The sequence below is a fragment of the Lissotriton helveticus genome, chromosome 1_1, assembly GCF_964261635.1.
Source record: "Lissotriton helveticus chromosome 1_1, aLisHel1.1, whole genome shotgun sequence".
Taxonomy (NCBI): Eukaryota; Metazoa; Chordata; class Amphibia; order Caudata; family Salamandridae; genus Lissotriton; species Lissotriton helveticus.
The window spans coordinates 907394425-907411628 of record NC_136057.1 but is presented as its reverse complement, the minus strand read 5'-3'; the positions used below and the strand labels follow the sequence as shown (position 1 = coordinate 907411628).

The 17204-nt window shown below is 45.8% G+C and overlaps 1 protein-coding gene across 1 annotated transcript in view; it reads left to right on the top strand.

Annotated features, from left to right (window-relative positions):
- The window catches only part of PLXNC1 (plexin C1), a 510673-nt gene that overhangs the window by 441334 nt on the left and 52135 nt on the right, over positions 1-17204 (top strand). The window lies entirely within an intron of this gene.

The following is a 17204-nucleotide window of genomic DNA, read 5'->3' as shown; positions in this document are numbered from 1 at the left end:
ATAGGAAATGCTGAGAACGAGGAACTGAGTAATTTCAGTACATCCTTTAAGGTAGTAAGCACTATATAAATAAAAGTACTTGCCCTCACAGTTTACCCAATATCTTCTTTCAAGGGCACATACCCCTCCACCCCTTATCACTGTGCAAGGTCGGTCTCCAGCATTACTCATGCGTTCCTAGACCAATTCTAGGAATGGACAGCACACGTAAACACTTAGTAGGACACCCTGAACAGGAATGTTCCACATACATCCAGCGCAGGAGCAATGTGCCATATAGGTGGGTAGTGACATCACACATCTACAATCAAATGTCACATACAAAACAAACAACAGCACACTTTAGACAGAACGGTGCACACGCATCCAACTCAGCACGGATACGCCTTTACTCAGCACTCGCCACCAAGACCACAAACTGCATTTCTGTTGGGTAATGACCCTGCCGACACTGCTTAAGAGAGTCAGGACAGCCCCCCGGTGTTACCCGCGCAAGCTCTATAAATCGTTGAAAAAGTAATGATAATTGTTTTATTGACTCTGGAAGGGAAACATCCTTAACAACGCAACTTTTACCACGCAGTGCCTTTACGACGCAACTTTTACAACGCAAACCATTACAATGCATTGCGCTAGGGGGCGCTCTAGGATAGGGAATAGATTTAATTTATTATCCAACACCTTCCCTACTATGCACGGGGACTGGAGTTGGAATAGTAAATTAAACTATTCACTATCCAGCGCCCCAAAGCACTATGCGTTGTAAAGGTATTCGTTGTAAATACCGCGTTGTAAAGGCATGTGTGTTAAAAGCATGCGTTGTAATGTCATACATCCACTCTGGAAGGATGAAAGGTTGGTACGACTATTCCATGGTTCTGGCCTGTGACCTGCTTCTTACATGGAGATCTCCCAGAGGATGCATGACCCCACTGAGCTATCGTCCCAGCTGGCATGGTCCTGTAATTAACAGGAGGTCATATGTCGACTCACAGGAGAGCTCTATGCCAACACGCAGTGCCACCTGCCCCAGCCCTACTGGAGAGCAAAAGAGGGGCACATGTTCACTTGCACTGCAGGAAGGGAAGTTTGAGAGCGAAAGAAATATAACGGAATTGTGGAGAGATGATAATACAAATACATGCATATTTTAGGAGAGAGAGAAATTAGAAATGCAAGAAATCTTTAATAAAGAAATTCAAATATAATTGAATCTGAACATGGAGAATATAGAAACATACCAAGATCTGATTTTAATACAGACAATGTGGGTAAGGGCTAGAGCTGCCGAACCGGGTTCGAATCCCGGCCTCCACTCAACATTGTGTGATATTTGGAAAATCCCTTAATTACGTGCCTAAAAAATGTGTAACGCCTAACTTTGAAGTAAAATGTCGGGTACTCTTGGGCCAAGTATACCCTTTATCAAAAAGCTGCAAAATAGGGTGTTGAAATATGACACATTAGGCACATAAGGAGATTACAGATAAAGGGAATCCGCAGAGAGTAGAAAACCGAATGTTCAGTTACAGAAAGAAGAAATGCAAGGAATTAAAGAGGTAGAAGGGAGAAGAGATTTTAGGAAAGAGACAGATCAAATCGTAATGGATTTTATTCTCTTGTGCTTAAATATTCTTTCTATTCTATAATTTAAAAAATGTATAAAATATAAAAGGGTGTGCTGGTTAAAAACATATGTCACTGAAGTACATTTCCAAAAAAGCACTCAATTAATGAATGTTTCCTTTATGTCGCTTCTGGCAGACACGTAATGAGATTTAGAAGCAATCAGAGGCGAGCAGGCAAAATTTGAGGTGGGGGGAGCAGGGAGGTTAGGCAGTCATTCAATCGGGCAGGGCGAGGGGCGTACACAAACAGAGAGAAGTATACACAAGTGCAAAAATCAGCCTGCAGTCAGAACAGAAGAAGGCACAATAGACTGAGGCGGAACAGAACGGGCACACATAATGAAGCAGGCCCCATTCAGTAGTCAGAGGCAGGCATGCTGGAAGCCAGACATTCAGATACCCGCATAGCCATGAAGGCCTAGGAGCAGTTAGACGAGGGGCTTCTGGCATTCTGAGGCAGGCAGACAGACCAAGAACTAGGTGGGGTGGGTGTTTAAAAAATAAAGTATTAATAGAAGAAAACTTACCGGGTCCATGCCGCCTCTGCTGCTTCTGCGCCAGGGGTCCCGACTCCCGCGTTGGCGCCTGCCTTCAACGTCTTCGAAGTTTGAAGTTGCTGGCAGTGGCAACCCCTCTCAGCCAATGGAGACGCTGCATTAGCAGCGCCAGGATTGGCTAGAGCAGGGATACTCCCCACCCATTTAGGAGACCGGGGGCAGGCTGGGCTGCTGCATGAAGCAACCCTCGGGTCCCTTGCTCTTCTAATGGGAAGAGTAGTAGTGGCTGTAGTGCGCTTGTTCGGGCTGGTCATAAAAATTACCAGCCCAAAGCCGAACATGCACACCACTGCTGCACTGTCAGTACTGTTACAGTGAGTCATTCTGTCACTCAAGTGCTGCCGCAGCCCCACCCACCCGCCCCCCCTCAGCCTTTATTCACAGTCCGATTGCCTCGCAGCCTCGGGCGTGTCTCAGTACAATTCACGTTTCAGCACGACCGCTGCGCGAGACTGCGAGCGTTATTATTAAGTGGAAGTTGCATGAAGCTGCATGAATGAAGCCATGTGGCATTAGTGGGGCAACACCCTGTGGTGTTGCGCTCTAGTCTTTGCGAGCGCACAGCCAGTGCATGCTGGGAACGTGCAGGCGGCCATTTTAAGTTGCCGCACGCTAATGTAGTTATCGGTCGCATTCCTGGCGCTCGTGAGAATAAATCTACAATTTATACTTAACGTGTCTGCTGTAATCCTTGAATTGCAGCCCAATCACTATAAAATTGGTGACAAGGCTCGGTGAGGCGCCATTGCTGTTGTCCAACGGCGTAGTCCGACTCCATGAGACCACAGGTACCGGCACAGAGACCCGAGCGCGGCAGAGGAGACGGCCACACCACGAGGGGGAGCGGATCATAGAAGCCATAAGCAGCGCGCGTCGGCGCTGAGCCCCCCCCTTGCAGGAAAAGTGCTCACATATTCTAGAGGGCGGGTAGGCACGCCCAAGGTCAGAGCAGCACATGAAACAGCACGCTGAGCACCCTGAGGCCAGTGTATGGGAGGAGAGAATCTAGGGTGCACCGCCCAGTGAATTGGAACCCCATCAGCAGAGCACAGGTACGCTCATATACAGCCCACACTGCCGGGACTAGGGAAGGAGGCTGTACCCACCACAAAACTGTGAGTCACAAGGGGAGACACTGCTGCACACCATAGCACATAAGTAGCACAACCCTGCAAGCACCAGCGTGAACCTACGAGTGTCATTCAACACACCCCATAGGGACCGGACCGTGGAGGTCCAAGGTCCAAACCAAGAAGGGGAGAGCAACCCTTTACCCATGCAGGCACAAGGGTCCGGGGAGAGGCACGCCCAAGGGAGCTCACCAGGAGTTGCAACCTAACCTGCCCCGCAGCAACGCAACGCGAGCAGAATGTGCGCACAGTCGTCCTGCCTCACCAAACTAGTCCACTTCTTGCCCAAAACGGGTGATCTAGCAATGCCATGGAAGCGCTATTTCCTGAATTACTTATCTGCGCTAGAAGAGGAAGGAGCCTTCTCCAACTCAAGGAGACAGAAAATAGTTCTACACAACCTACGCCCAGAAGGCATCAGAGTGTATGCCAACCTGGTAAAGAAGACCAGACTCCCTAATGAAACGGACGAGTTCCAACACGTGCTAGAGGATCTGGATGCCCATTATTGCCCAGTAGTATGCACTGCAATAGACAGATGCAATTTCTTCCAAAGGAAACAAATCAGCGGAGAATCGATAGATGAGTATGTGGCAGCGCTACAGAAGTTGGCAGTGACATGCAAGTTCGGCACACTACACGATGAACTCATCAGAGATCAGATCATAATGCACACGGCTAACACAGTGATCCAAGAAAAGTTATGGGTCAACGGAGAGGCACCACTCAAAGAAGTCGTGGCACTCGTGAAGAAAGCCGGACTGTCCAAGAGATGCGCAGAAACGGCGATGCGGCAGAGCATCAACAGGACCCCAGTGTGCAAGATCTCAGAAAAAAAAACAGAAGTGACGCACCAACGTACACCGTCAGGCACAAGGTATCTGTAGAAATACCCTCCGAGGTTCACAAAACCCCAAAAGCCGCAAGGAGAAGGCAGAAATACCTGCTACAGATGTGGTAGCCAAACACATTCAAGCACCAACAAAGGATGCCCAGCTTTCAGAGCCAAGTGCTCATACTGCGGAATAATGGAACACTACGTAAAGGTATGCCAGAGCAAGCTCCGAAGAACGGAAGTGAAGTATGTCGCCCAAGAGTTGGATAGAGACGAAGAGGTCCCCGAAGAGGAAGAAGATGATGAAGTATTGTGTATAGATGACCTAGTTCTAGGAGTAGACTGCACAAGATCCAGGAAACCAGCGTTACAGATTTCACTTGGTGGAGTACAGGTGAACATGGTGGTGGATTCAGGCTCCCCATACACCATAATTCAACAAACAATATGGGAGCAAGACTTTGGACCTAGAGTGGGCGTGAACCTGGTCCCCACGGACATACATCTAGTCATGTTCACAGGAGAACCCATACCCATGGTGGGTTATCGTCCACTGAGATTCGAGTTCAAAGGACGGACAGCAGAAGGAAAACTGTATGTCACAGAGAAAGGACCATCAGGACTAGGGTGGATGGATCAAGGAGCCCTCGGAATCCAACTCAACCCGGGAGGGGCGACCCAAGTGTTAATGACAGACACAGTCCAGACTTATGAAGAAAACGTACGGAAGAAGGAGTATCCTGAAGTCTTCAAGGGAATGATAGGTCACCTAACAAAATTCACGCACAAAATCTGCCTCAAGGCCGGGGCCAAACCAGTAAGCCGCAAGGTTCGCAACATCCCCTTCAGAAGGAGAGAGGCTGTGCAGGAAGAACTACAACGCCTGGAAAGAAACGGGGTCATTGAAGCCATTGAAAGTGCAGAACGGCTCGCACCATTGGTTGTTGCACAGAAACCCAACGGAAAAGTATGCTTCTGCGTGGACCTGAAGGAACTCAACAAGAACATTGTGGTGGACAAGTTCCCATTATCCCAGATAAATGAGATGTTGGCAAAGACAAAGGGAGTCAAGTGGTTCTCCACGGTGGACCTCACCTCGGCATATCATCAAATCGCTCTGCACTCACCTGACATCATTCATCACGCCATTTGGGTGCTACAAGTTCCTGAGGATGCCATTCGGCTTGGCGTCTGCAGCCGCAGTATTCCAAAAGCTCATGCACTGGTTGTTCCAGAAGGTAGAAGGTGTTCAATACTTTCAGAACGACATGCTCATCATGGGGAAATTAAAGGGTGACCACGATGCCAAGCTGAATGCAGTCCTGACTATACTGGCACAAAATTGACTCACTGCAGAGTGGGAGGAATGCAAGTTTGGAGTGGGATCAGTGACGTACCTGGGCCACGAAATTAGCGAAAGAGGGATCGAGTCGAAACGAGCCAACGTAGCAGCCATAAAAGTCTCTCCCACACCCAAGCAAAAGGAAGATGTTCGTGCCTTCTTTGGGATGGCGGAGTTTTACAGTACATTTGTTCTCCACTTCGTGTCCAAAACACACCACTTGCGGCAACTCCTGAAGGAGAAGAACACCTTCAAATGGTCAGAAGAAGAGCAAAAAGAATTTGATCTTTTAAAACTAGACATCTGCGCCGCCACTCCTCTCAATGGGTTTGATCAAGCAGCCCTGTCTATACTAACCACAGACGCTAGCGACAATGGACTGGGCGCGGTACTTACGCAGAGGTCTCAGGGAGGAGAAATCACAACGATTAGCTTCGCATCACGGTCACTAGCACCCAACGAGCAAAAATTCAGTGTGATCGAAAAGGAAATGTTGCCAACGGTCTGGGCCATGGAGCGGTTCAGACAGTTCTTCTGGGGCTCGAAATTCTTGCTCTGCACGGATCACAAACCTCTGGTGAGAGTCCTGACCTCCTGCGGACATGCACACGCGACACCCCACATAGCAAATAACAAAGATTACCCTGAGGCTTCTTGATTATGTGTATGAGGTGGAGTACCTTCCTGGCACCAAGAACAGAGTGGCTGATTTCTTAAGCAGAGCAGCAGCAATGGAACCGGCAGCGGATCAAGAACCCTCGGAATGGGAAGACTATATGGTGGCGCTAACACAAGACCAAGAAGGAGTGATAAGTACGCAGGAGTGGGAAGAGCCATATGCTGCAGATGACACCCTGAAGGCTGTAAAGAATTATGTGATGCAAGGGTGGCCGGACAAGAAGGGTCTAGACAGCAATTTGAGGAAGTTCTGGGAAGTCAGGGAGGAATTATCAATTGGAGACAACCCTGTGTTCCTACTAAGAGGAGACAAAGTGGTCCCCCCACAGCCCTTAGTGAGCCATCTCCTTACCATTCTCCACGAAGGACACCTTGGAATAGTGAAAACCAAAGCTAGGACTAAACAGGCGTATTGGTGGCCAGCCATGGACTGTCAAGTGGAAAAACACGTCAGGATGTGTGAACAATGCAACAAAGCAGACAAAGCAAAAGTCCTGCTACGCCCACCTTAAGGAAAATTCACGTGTCCCTCCAGTCCATGGGAAATGCTTTCAGTGGACATCCTGGTTCCCATTCTGGACATCAATGGAGTGCCCAAGTATGCTATAGTACTAGTAGATAGATGTTACAAATGGCCGGAGGTGGAAGTATGTGAAGTGGCCGACTCAGAAGCGGTGTTATCTTTCCTCACCTCCACTTTCTTAAGGGAGGGTATCCCAAAGGTGGTGACCTGTGACAATGGACCACAGTTCACGTCAGCGAAATGGAACACATTCATGGACGGCAACGGGATAGAAGTCAAACACACCCCAGTGTACCACCCGGCAGGAAATGCACTAGCAGAGAGGTTCAATTGGATAATCATGGGCTCGGTACAGGCAGCGATAAGCGCAGGTCAAGACTGGGACAAAGAACTAAAAAGGATGATATGGGCTTATCGCATCACCCCAGCAAACACTGGTTACAGCCCATTCAGAATATTACGTGGACTTGACCCCTTCACGAGAGACAATCCAGCATTAAAACAACTCAACATCCAAAGCAAATGGTCTCCGGCCGTGGTGCATCGCAATATCGACAAGGCGCAAGCCGTATACACTGAGTATTACAACAAACGTCGCAATGTCAAGGAAGTAATCCTGGAAAAGGGTGAGTGGGTATGGGTGAAACAGGCAATACTAAAGAAGAAAGGAGACAGCAAGTTTAGCCCACTGTTACAAGTAGTGGAACCATACACCAGGTCAACCCTACTGAGTAAAGGAAAGTATGGTCACACGATAGAATGGCAAGATGCAACAAAATCATAGAAGATACTGCAGGGTCGAGTCCACTTGCCCCAGAAGAAAGCAATCCGCCAGAAACGATGCAGGCACTTGGGGAAACAGCACAAGGCCCAACTTCTCCCAGCCGAGGAAGGGAAGATCAGTACACCCTGGAGGGGAGTGAAGGGGTGGAAGTGGCCAGTCAGTCAACACCACGGCGCCCAAGTACCAACAGAAGAGAGAGCGGCAGACAAGCGCGACGGATATAAGTGGACTCCCAGAGAGTGACCAACATGCGGACGGTACCCCGATGCATGCACGCACCAGGTTGGGTAGACTGGTCAAGATGCCGAAGAGATTTGAGGACTTTGACATGAACGTCAAGTAAGACTGTTATGTACATAATTCCCTTCTGTCCTTTCCCATCGTCGCAAAGGGGGGAGATATGTGGTGTTGCGCACTAGTCTTTGCGAGGGCGCACCCAGTGCATGCTGGGAACGTGCGGGCGGCCATTTTGAGTTGCTGCACGCTAATGTAGTTATCGGTCGCATTCCCGGCGCTCGGGAGAATAAATCTACAATTTATACTTCACGTGTCTGCTGTACTCCTTGAATTGCAGCCCAATCACTATACACCCCAGCAACCCTATGGAAGCACCACCACTGGGCGACACGCAGCACTCAACCTGTATTATTGGGGGTTTCATGTGCCTCACACCTACTCTGAGTGAACTTCTCGGACCATGTTGGGATAAATGCTCACTTAAAGTGTGCCAGCTCAATTACTGAAGCTGCACCTAAAGTAGACATGTATTTTCCCGATGAAATGCAAACTGGTGCCGTATCAGAGCCAGTAATATATACCAAGAATAGGAGCCTTTGGTTTGTGACCATAGTTGTGCAATAGCCCTGAAGATGCAAATTTCAATCCACAGGGCGCGTTTGTGATTTGTGCCACAGACCTCAAGCACCATTCCTCACACGCAGAGTGTGCCTGTTCTGCTGAAACAGGAAGCTTGGAATATGTTTTCTGGCACATAAGACATTTCGGTGATACAGAGTTGATATTCTAGATACTAAAGGACAATATCCAAAGACCAGCATTAACAGGAAAAAGGCAATTTCAAATTACAGTAAATTAAAAAGAAATGTGCTGTCATTATTAAAGAAAGGCATGGCTGACCTCAAAATAAAGAGGGAAGATTACAAATTGAAAAACACCCGTCACTGCATCCTGAACAATTTGCGTCTGTGTAACTGGTTTGCTCACCACTAATTGCACAGAGGCAAACGTGTTTCCGTGTTTTTCATCAGTTCGCACACATTTTATGAAGTTGCTCCTTACTAGGAATGTGACAAAAGTACGTCTTGCTTCAGTTTACATAAAAATCTCCATTTGGAATAACTTCATGAATAGAGCACTAACTGATGAAAAACAAAATCTGCGTTAATAACTACAACGGGCTGGTGGTTAGGGTCATAATAAATGACAGAAGTGTCTGCACCTGTGGAAAAAGAAATGCAAAAAACTATTTTTTCACAGCGGTGTATGGTTCACGATACAGGCCCTGGAACCATCTAAGTGACACATCAGAGAACTGCCAATAGATAGTAAATATGTTATTTATTTACATTGTTGAGTGTGGGAGTCCCTCAGCAGTGACAATAGATAGCATATTTGCGCTTTGCACATCAGCATGTACGGTCTATATGGTTTATTCCATTGCGTTTTTCATACGCATTTGTTTTAAACAGAGTATTTAACCAAAACCAGGATACAGGAGGTTCATGAAGTGTGGTAAAATCACACTAAAGATGCCTCCTTTACTGTTAGCAGACTTGTGTCCCTGTGAATGGCCACCGCAACAAGCAATCTGTGAGGCAGCAAGCAATGTTATCTCTTGACAATATCACTACACTATGATGATAATATGGAATGTGTCCCTTGCACTGGAATAATACACGTATGAACTCCATTAAAAGAGCTGCTTTCAATAGAGAGTTATTGAGCTGCATTAATTGTCACTGACATGGCATATATCAGTTTGATGGGCGAGTGTGATCAATAAACCCACCTCCACCTACAAGCAATTCATGAAATGCCTGGCCACACACTGCAGTGCCCATCATGAACCCCGCACTCTTAAAACACGTGTACATTCAGCAGCAATGTGACTTGTCATCTTTCTACAAGCAGGGAGATTTCATCACGAGGACACTCAGAACCTGCTGCGTTGCATTCGCCCATTTTCAGGAGGCAGACACTGGGTACCAATTCCAGTGTCAGGAGATGGACGGGAACTAAGAGAGTTAGAGAAGACACTAGGGCAAGACCAGCTCGGGGTCTGCATGGTGACAGGCTATGTTCCCTCAGAATGATAAGAACTACTACTATGGATATCATATAATACAATATTGTTGCGCACATTTGTTCAGTTTTAACGGATTTTTACAGATACACATAAACAGAAAACAATCTGTCTGTATTTATTTTTAAATGTGGAAACAAAATTAAAATAAGTCTTCGTTTGAATCATTCTTAGTGCTGTCAATCATAACTGTCGGCCCAGTGGCTTTGCAGACTGATTGACCGGGGTGTTTAATGAAGCTGCCAATGTGTTTACTACCATGCAAATCAGGGGCGGCTCCTCTGTAATGGCAGAGGAGAGCCACTCCCATTCTAAAATATGAAAAATAAAATGATAATAAAAGCATGTTATTATCATTTTATTTTTGCCTGACAGCCAACGACGTGAGTCTTCAGCGGGGCAGGGCTAGGCAATCCTGTGTGACAGGCATGGCAGGGGAAGGAGTGATGGGCACTTTTAAGTGGGCATGTCAGTTTGGCTGGCCGTCTTAGGCCGGCCAAAAAGACATGCGCACTTAGGTTTCTCCAGCCCAGCTGTGTTGCACAGCCGGGTTGGAGAAACAAAACAGGCTCCCAGGCACTTTCAGAGCAGCAAACCAGGCCGCTCAGACCAATCCCATTGCTTCTTTCATGCTGGGTATAGCATTCCCAGCATGAGAGAAGTTCCTGGATTCGTATACTGGAGCCTGCGCAAGTCGAAGATCAGGAGAGAGGAGCAGGGCGGCGGCTATCGGAGTGGCAGGTAAGTGACATCTTAATAATTATAATTATGTTTTACTTCCCCCGCCACTCACCTCACCACAAACCAATGCGAGCAGCCCCCATTGATGCTAATGTATTGATATGAGTGTTTTGCATATTAGTGAGTCATCATAAATGCCTTCTTATAGCAATATAACCCATTAGGTAAACATGTATAGATGCACTCTTAACAGTTAAATAAAAAGTGAAAATATACTTGGTTCAACTTCATTTTTCCCAAAACTTGAAATAAATATGGATAAACAAAGGTAAAATTAGCAAAAATATGGTAGCTTTGCGGGGTATAGAATTAACTGGGAAAAATCAAGTGTCTATCCGGTAGGGCAAGATGTCGAGAATATCGCTTATCCCAGCCAACTACAGGTCGCAACCACGGGGATAAAATATTTAGGTATCCACATAACGCTAGATAGGCAACTTGCGGTGAAGCGGAACCTGTACATGGTACTGGGGGAATTCCGTTTAGTCGCGGACCTATCGGCCTCCTTACCCTTAACACTGCTCGGAAGAGCAGCGCTCTTCACAATGATAACCCTTCCAAAGGTTTTGTATATTCTGAAAAAGACCTACCATTCAATCCCGGAAGAGGTGTTCATTAAAATCGATGACATCCTGAGGAATTCCGCTGGGGAGGGAATACCCCAGGGTGGCACTATGGAAGCTGCAATGTAACCAATATAGCAGTGGCATTTCCCTGCCAGACCTACGGGCTTACTATTGGGCTGCTCACTTGATGGTAATCAATGAATGGGCCTTCGGCGAGAGGGATCAGCCGGCATATGCGTTTGAGCACACTCAGTTCCTCTGTAGGCCATACTCACACTACCTTTACAGAGGCAAGGGTGTTACAAAATTGTTACCGGCCACGCAAATAGTGATAATGTCATGGAAAAAGGCTGAGAGACGCATATTTTGTTGCAAGTCAATTGCCTGACCTGCTCATAACGTCACTGATTGTGGATTTATGGCCGAGCCCGAGATCGGGTGTCCGGAGCGAAAGTTGTTTCCAAAGGACAGGCTGATGCCTGACTGTAGGTGAAGCCTAACCGCAAGTCAATCAGAGAGCCACTCGTGTTTGGTCTGAGCTTGCACCACATGTTTGTGTCCCAGCGCGAGGGTCAGGAAATGCCTGATCCTCGGGTATGTCAAGAGAAGTTTCCAATGGCGTTATGTGTTGGGCGCCAAATGACCGGTTGCTAGGTCACATCTTGGGACCGCAGCCGAAAGGGGTTGTTGATGTTTATAAAAATGTTTTGTCTCTATTAATTTGAACAATCACAAATAGTGTGCCATTCCTGACTCGGAATGCTAAGTTTACTTTTAATAAAAGGGAAAATATACACATATGTACATGTTGTACAGATAGTAAACGGGAAGTATACGACAAATGTGTAATCTGATGAGGCAGTCATTTCTGTAGTACACCTGTGAGTATACACTTGTATGAAGTAATGTGCTATTACAAATGGTAGTTCCAAGGTAATTATAAATATAAACCCGCCACGTGGGTCATAGTCGTGTCTATGTTTTATGCAAGGGGATTTATACGGGACTTAACTGCGTTGTGTTCACACCTGTGCCCTGTAAGTAAAGAGCCCTGAAGGGAGAATTTCGTGAAAGAGTAAACTATTCAGCACCTGGAAAGTTGAGTGCTTTTTAATGTTCTTGATTTAAAGGTTAAGGCATCCAGGCTTGTAGTAGAGGTCGCAAAAGTTCCACAGTCTCACCAGAGTGAAATATTAATGCACTCACGTTTATCCAGGGGAGTACGTACCCACCTCAGCAACGCCTGTGTGTGTGGAGAGGGATACCTAACACCCCCAGAGCACTGTGCGCTCGTGCAAGGATATTTCATATCAGTGGTTTCCAGAATGTGTTTGTTGATGACAGGTGATGTAGTTCTTTACAGGCCAAATACCATCCCAACCTTATTCCCAGGGCCTGATTATTGGCAGTGCCCCCTACTGGCGGATATTTCATGGGACAGAAACACTTTTACATATCTGCAGTCTGCACTTCAGGTGGGTTGAAAGTACAACACCAATGGGAGGCAGTTTCTATGTAAAGAAGTCCTGGTTCTAATGCATCATTATGTAATGAGGATCCATCGTGTCAGCACACCCAACTGGAATGCTCATAAGGCAGGAGAGCTACGGCTCAGAGTGCTGGTCAGCCCTCACCCAATTCTCATTGGTTGATTACATTTAGCTGCTTTTCCAAGGACTGTGGCATACCAATGCAGCCAAGCATCCCTATCTCTGTACCTCCTTCCTCGGTTGGATTGTCTTGTGACTCAGGCAGATATTGCCCATGCCCAGAAGCAAGATGCAACAACCCCACCGCTGCACTGCGCTCACTGGGTTGGGTTGGCTTGTTCATACCAATGACCAGTGTTGATGATGTGGTTTTGACCACCTGTGACACCAGTGACCTCACAGGTGTACCCCTGATGGGCACGCTTTTCTCACATCTTCAGGTGTGGCTTCCAGGCAGTGGCAGATCACACTGTTGTGCTGGCTTTTCCCTGCAGGTTTGGGTGCCAGCACCACAAGAAGTCTCAAAGAAGGGATTGACCGGACACGATGGTGGGAGGTGTGGAGTTGAGATCTCAACCATTCTTTTACCATTACCCAACTCAATGCCGCTCTAACATTCTTCTCTCAAGCAATGTACATTGCTTGTAACTGAGATGCACTTTTCCCTAACGCCTGCCTGTTTGAATGTGAAGTATGTTATTGTCCTTTGCTCCTGCCTTGTAGAGATGGTGTGTATATATATCCCTCCTGCCCCATGCACTTGTGTCCGGCTTCACAACTTGTTCCCGTGGAGTGGTGCTGTGCAGCTCGCGGAGAGACCCTCGTCTACACGTATGGCTGTTTGTGAAGTGCTGATGGACTCTGGAACATTTGAGGGTGGCTTGGACAAAGCAAATTGATCCTGCTGGTCATGGTCGTTGCCCCCGGTTTCTCTCAAAGTGTTTCTGCTTCTGAGGCAGTTTGAAGGTCTTGCAGTTGGACCTTTCAGGCTAATCTGTGCTTCCTGCTTTGCATGAGTGGTGAACCATGTATGTGTTCAGCAGCTGCTGTTGGTAGCGAAGCACCCATATATTTCTGCCACCAAGTGCAACAAGTTGAAAGGATTGCAGAATTGAATGCAGGGAGTGATGCAGTGGGCACTTTCGCTTCTCACTTTCATTGCAGGGCTGACATTGAATCAAGGGCTGGTCTCCTGGCAAGAGAAACAGAAATGTTTCATTGTTTTGAAGTCCTCCTCAACTTTTAGGGAGTGATAGTGTTTTAAAGAGTAATTCTAGTGATTTTGTAGTGAGTGTCTGCCCCTTCATGGACTAATAATGCTGTCCATCATCTTGCAGGGTGAGTCGTCTGTTGGTAGAAATGACGAGGTGGCTGGGTTATGGTAATTATGTTGAATCTCTAGAGAGGGTCTGCTGGGTTGACCTTCCAGGATTCAAACATGTGACATGCCGGTTTCAGTCCTGTTGACTTAGCCCCCAGAGGTTGCATGCACCCTTGGGCTCTTGGAAGGTTCTTTGCTGCTGGCCACTGTCCCAGGGATGGATGTTCTGCGGTGTTTGTTAATAACATTGACAAAAGCTTAGCTTGATGGTGCAGACAGTGGGAAAACTTGCTGTGGGACACTTGAGACCTAGGCTGGGGGCCCTGGAGCCAGTGGTGAAGGTGCACAGTGCTAGGAAAGGAAGGCCCACCGCCATTGGGCAATACGCTTTTGGCAACAGCATTCAATTATTTATTTATCTATTTTCTAATTAGTTGCTGCTTATGTTCGTATTGAGATTCTTTGACATTCTTAAATAGCTAATGCAGTAAACCAATTTCAACAAATTCAGATCGCAATAAAGAAAGTAATGATATAGCAACAAGTTAAACAATGCAAGGAAGAAGTGAAAGATCCCTTCAACATTTAAATTGCAAAAACTTAAATAAAAAGTTATTCCGAGGTTTCACGAAATGTTCTATTTTAAATTGAACTGTTTGGTAAGCCATTGGGTACATTAGAAAGTGATCAAGATTGCACAGTAGCTTGGCTGTGAATGCTGCGCTCTAACGTTCAGTCTAGTGGAGAAACAAGAATATGATTAGGCTTATTTTTTAAATGTGCTGCAGGCTACAAGTGCTGGTTTTATGTAGAACTCTGTTTTTTCCAATCTTTATTTTCGCAATTTGTAAAGGAAAGTTAACACAATTCCAAAGCGAAATTCAGCCCAGGTTTTTAGTCAACATCATTTTACACCTGTATCTGTCAAAATATGTCAATCAATGCCGCACGATTACAGTCACAGAGTACTGGGATACGCAGAATTAAAGGGACGTGCTCAGAAGTACAGGAAATGGGGAGTGTGAAACCAGCAGACCTGTACTCCATGTTACTAAAATCATACTCGGCCCTGGCGATTAGGATCTACATTACAAGAAGCTACTGCGATCGGTGTGGATTTGGGGAAGCAGGAGGCGCTCCTTCCTGCTGGTTTGGTATGTCCTAAGGTGACCCTATATAACTCTTGATCTAATTTTTGGGGGCTGTCTGGATGTGAAGGTGCCCTTGAGCTCGGCACATTGCGTTGCGTTGTTTAGCCAAGGTACTGTGGTAGGTAGAGGGTCACAGAGCCAGGTCACTGCTTTTCTGCGTTTAGCTAGGAACTGGAGGATAGGAGTCAGCTATCTAGTGTTTTTTTTTTTAAGCAACATATCCCAGAAGAGTGAGAAATGGGGCGTTTTCAAGATGATTGGTTGTGACGTAAGTCAATGTTTCGACGCCAGTTTTCCAGAAACCATTGGATGGATCACGGGTCATCATTCCCAAGATAGATGCATGGAATCTGCAGTGGGGTGTGCACAGCAATAGCACACAGAGTTGATGTTTGGATCGAGTCTATGTAACTTTTGAGGGATGTAATGAAATAAGATGAATAGGTTAAAATGTATGAGTTTGTGTCTGGTCATCATAGAGATCAATTTAATTTGTTTGCAACAATATGACTATTTCTCTTCGTCTATGTTATAACCCAGACCCAGCTTCCACCGTTCTCGAGTTTGGCAACCTGTATTATGAATGCCTCCATTCATGAGGGTGTAGCCAAGACACCCAGCTTCTGGTATTAGAGCAAGTGATATAAAGTCTCCATTTATAAAAAGATCTTTCAGTCACCGTATGCTCTTCCTGGATGGGAGCTTTCAAATGCTCATCGCTTGTTTCTGGGTTGAAAAGAGGTTATTTGACATTTTTATATTGTCAATGTAGAACAGGCCGGGCCTACTTTTCTGCTGGTGTCCCATATTGTCCGGTGAGCACTGCAGAGTGTGTGGCTCTGGAAGGATTATTAAGCAAAATCAAGAGATTCAATATGTGAAGTTGGAGGAGGGGAAGGAATAATTCAAGCAATAATTTAGAAAGGACCACTGGGCTTAGCAGTCAAAAGCTTACTAACGACACTACGGATGCAAGCCTGAACAAGGCAAGACAATATCGTTTTTCTCTTGTTTTCATCCTCTGCAGGATGCTTAGTAAAGGGAGTGTCAGCACTGCATCAGAATTTCAATAAAAAGCAACTGGATCGGAATCTAAGCTGCACAAATGTTTCCTTTGCTGCTAACCACACGCAGATTAGCTTGTCAACAAACAATAAACAAACACTACTCTAGGCCGAAAATACAGGAGACAGGAGAAAGCACAATATATGTAAAGGGCCTTTCAGTGACAAGGAAAATTCGACATCTCATTAACCAATCCAGAGTCACCAACATGAGGACTCATGAATGCCCATTTGTTCGATGAGTTCTGGTTATATTATGAGACCTATTGTGACATCATTGACTGTAGATGAAAAATAATAAACTGCCACGTTTTTTGCTTTTAATTATTAATTGTTGTTTTTCCCTTTGAATGTTGGTGATTGTATCATCATTTTAACTTTTTTTCTAATTGTGCGTATTATTGTGTTGTATTAATTACAGCCTTTTATTATATGTATACAAAAATATGTTTGGTAAATAAATAATATATGAATGTACGTGCATTTACTTAGTTTTTTGTCCTCCCTTGCATTAGTTCCCATATATATTTTTTGATTGCCTAGGAAGTTTTGCACATTTGATGTTACATTTTAATCCAACCCTGCTTCCTCCAAAATTGCATTCTCTTTCAGTGCTTAATTTGTAAAAGAATAGGTGCCAGTGCTCAAACCTTTGCTTAGAAGTCCACAGCTTCTACTATCCAATGCCGGTGCCCAGGGACGTTTGAAGGCATGGGCGAAGTGGGCTCTGGCCCAGGTCCCCAGTCTTTGAGGGGGGCCCCTTGATGGAGCCAACTCTGTTCTGCAGAGTCTTGACCCTATAACCCTATAATTTATTGTTAATGTGAGTTGTGTGAGTCTATTGTAAACATTTTGCAGAGAAATGCTGTGTTTATGTTTCATGCAACATCCATAAAAAGTTTATTTAAGTTCAAAACAGGACTCACATGTGAGAAATGGGGGGGGGGTGTCACTGAGATGATTTGCAGTAATATAAGTGAGCTACTGCTGTGTTACAATATTGAAAACACATGTCACTATCCCTGAATATTAGACATATCAACTTTAGAATTTTACGAAGGCATGAAAGAG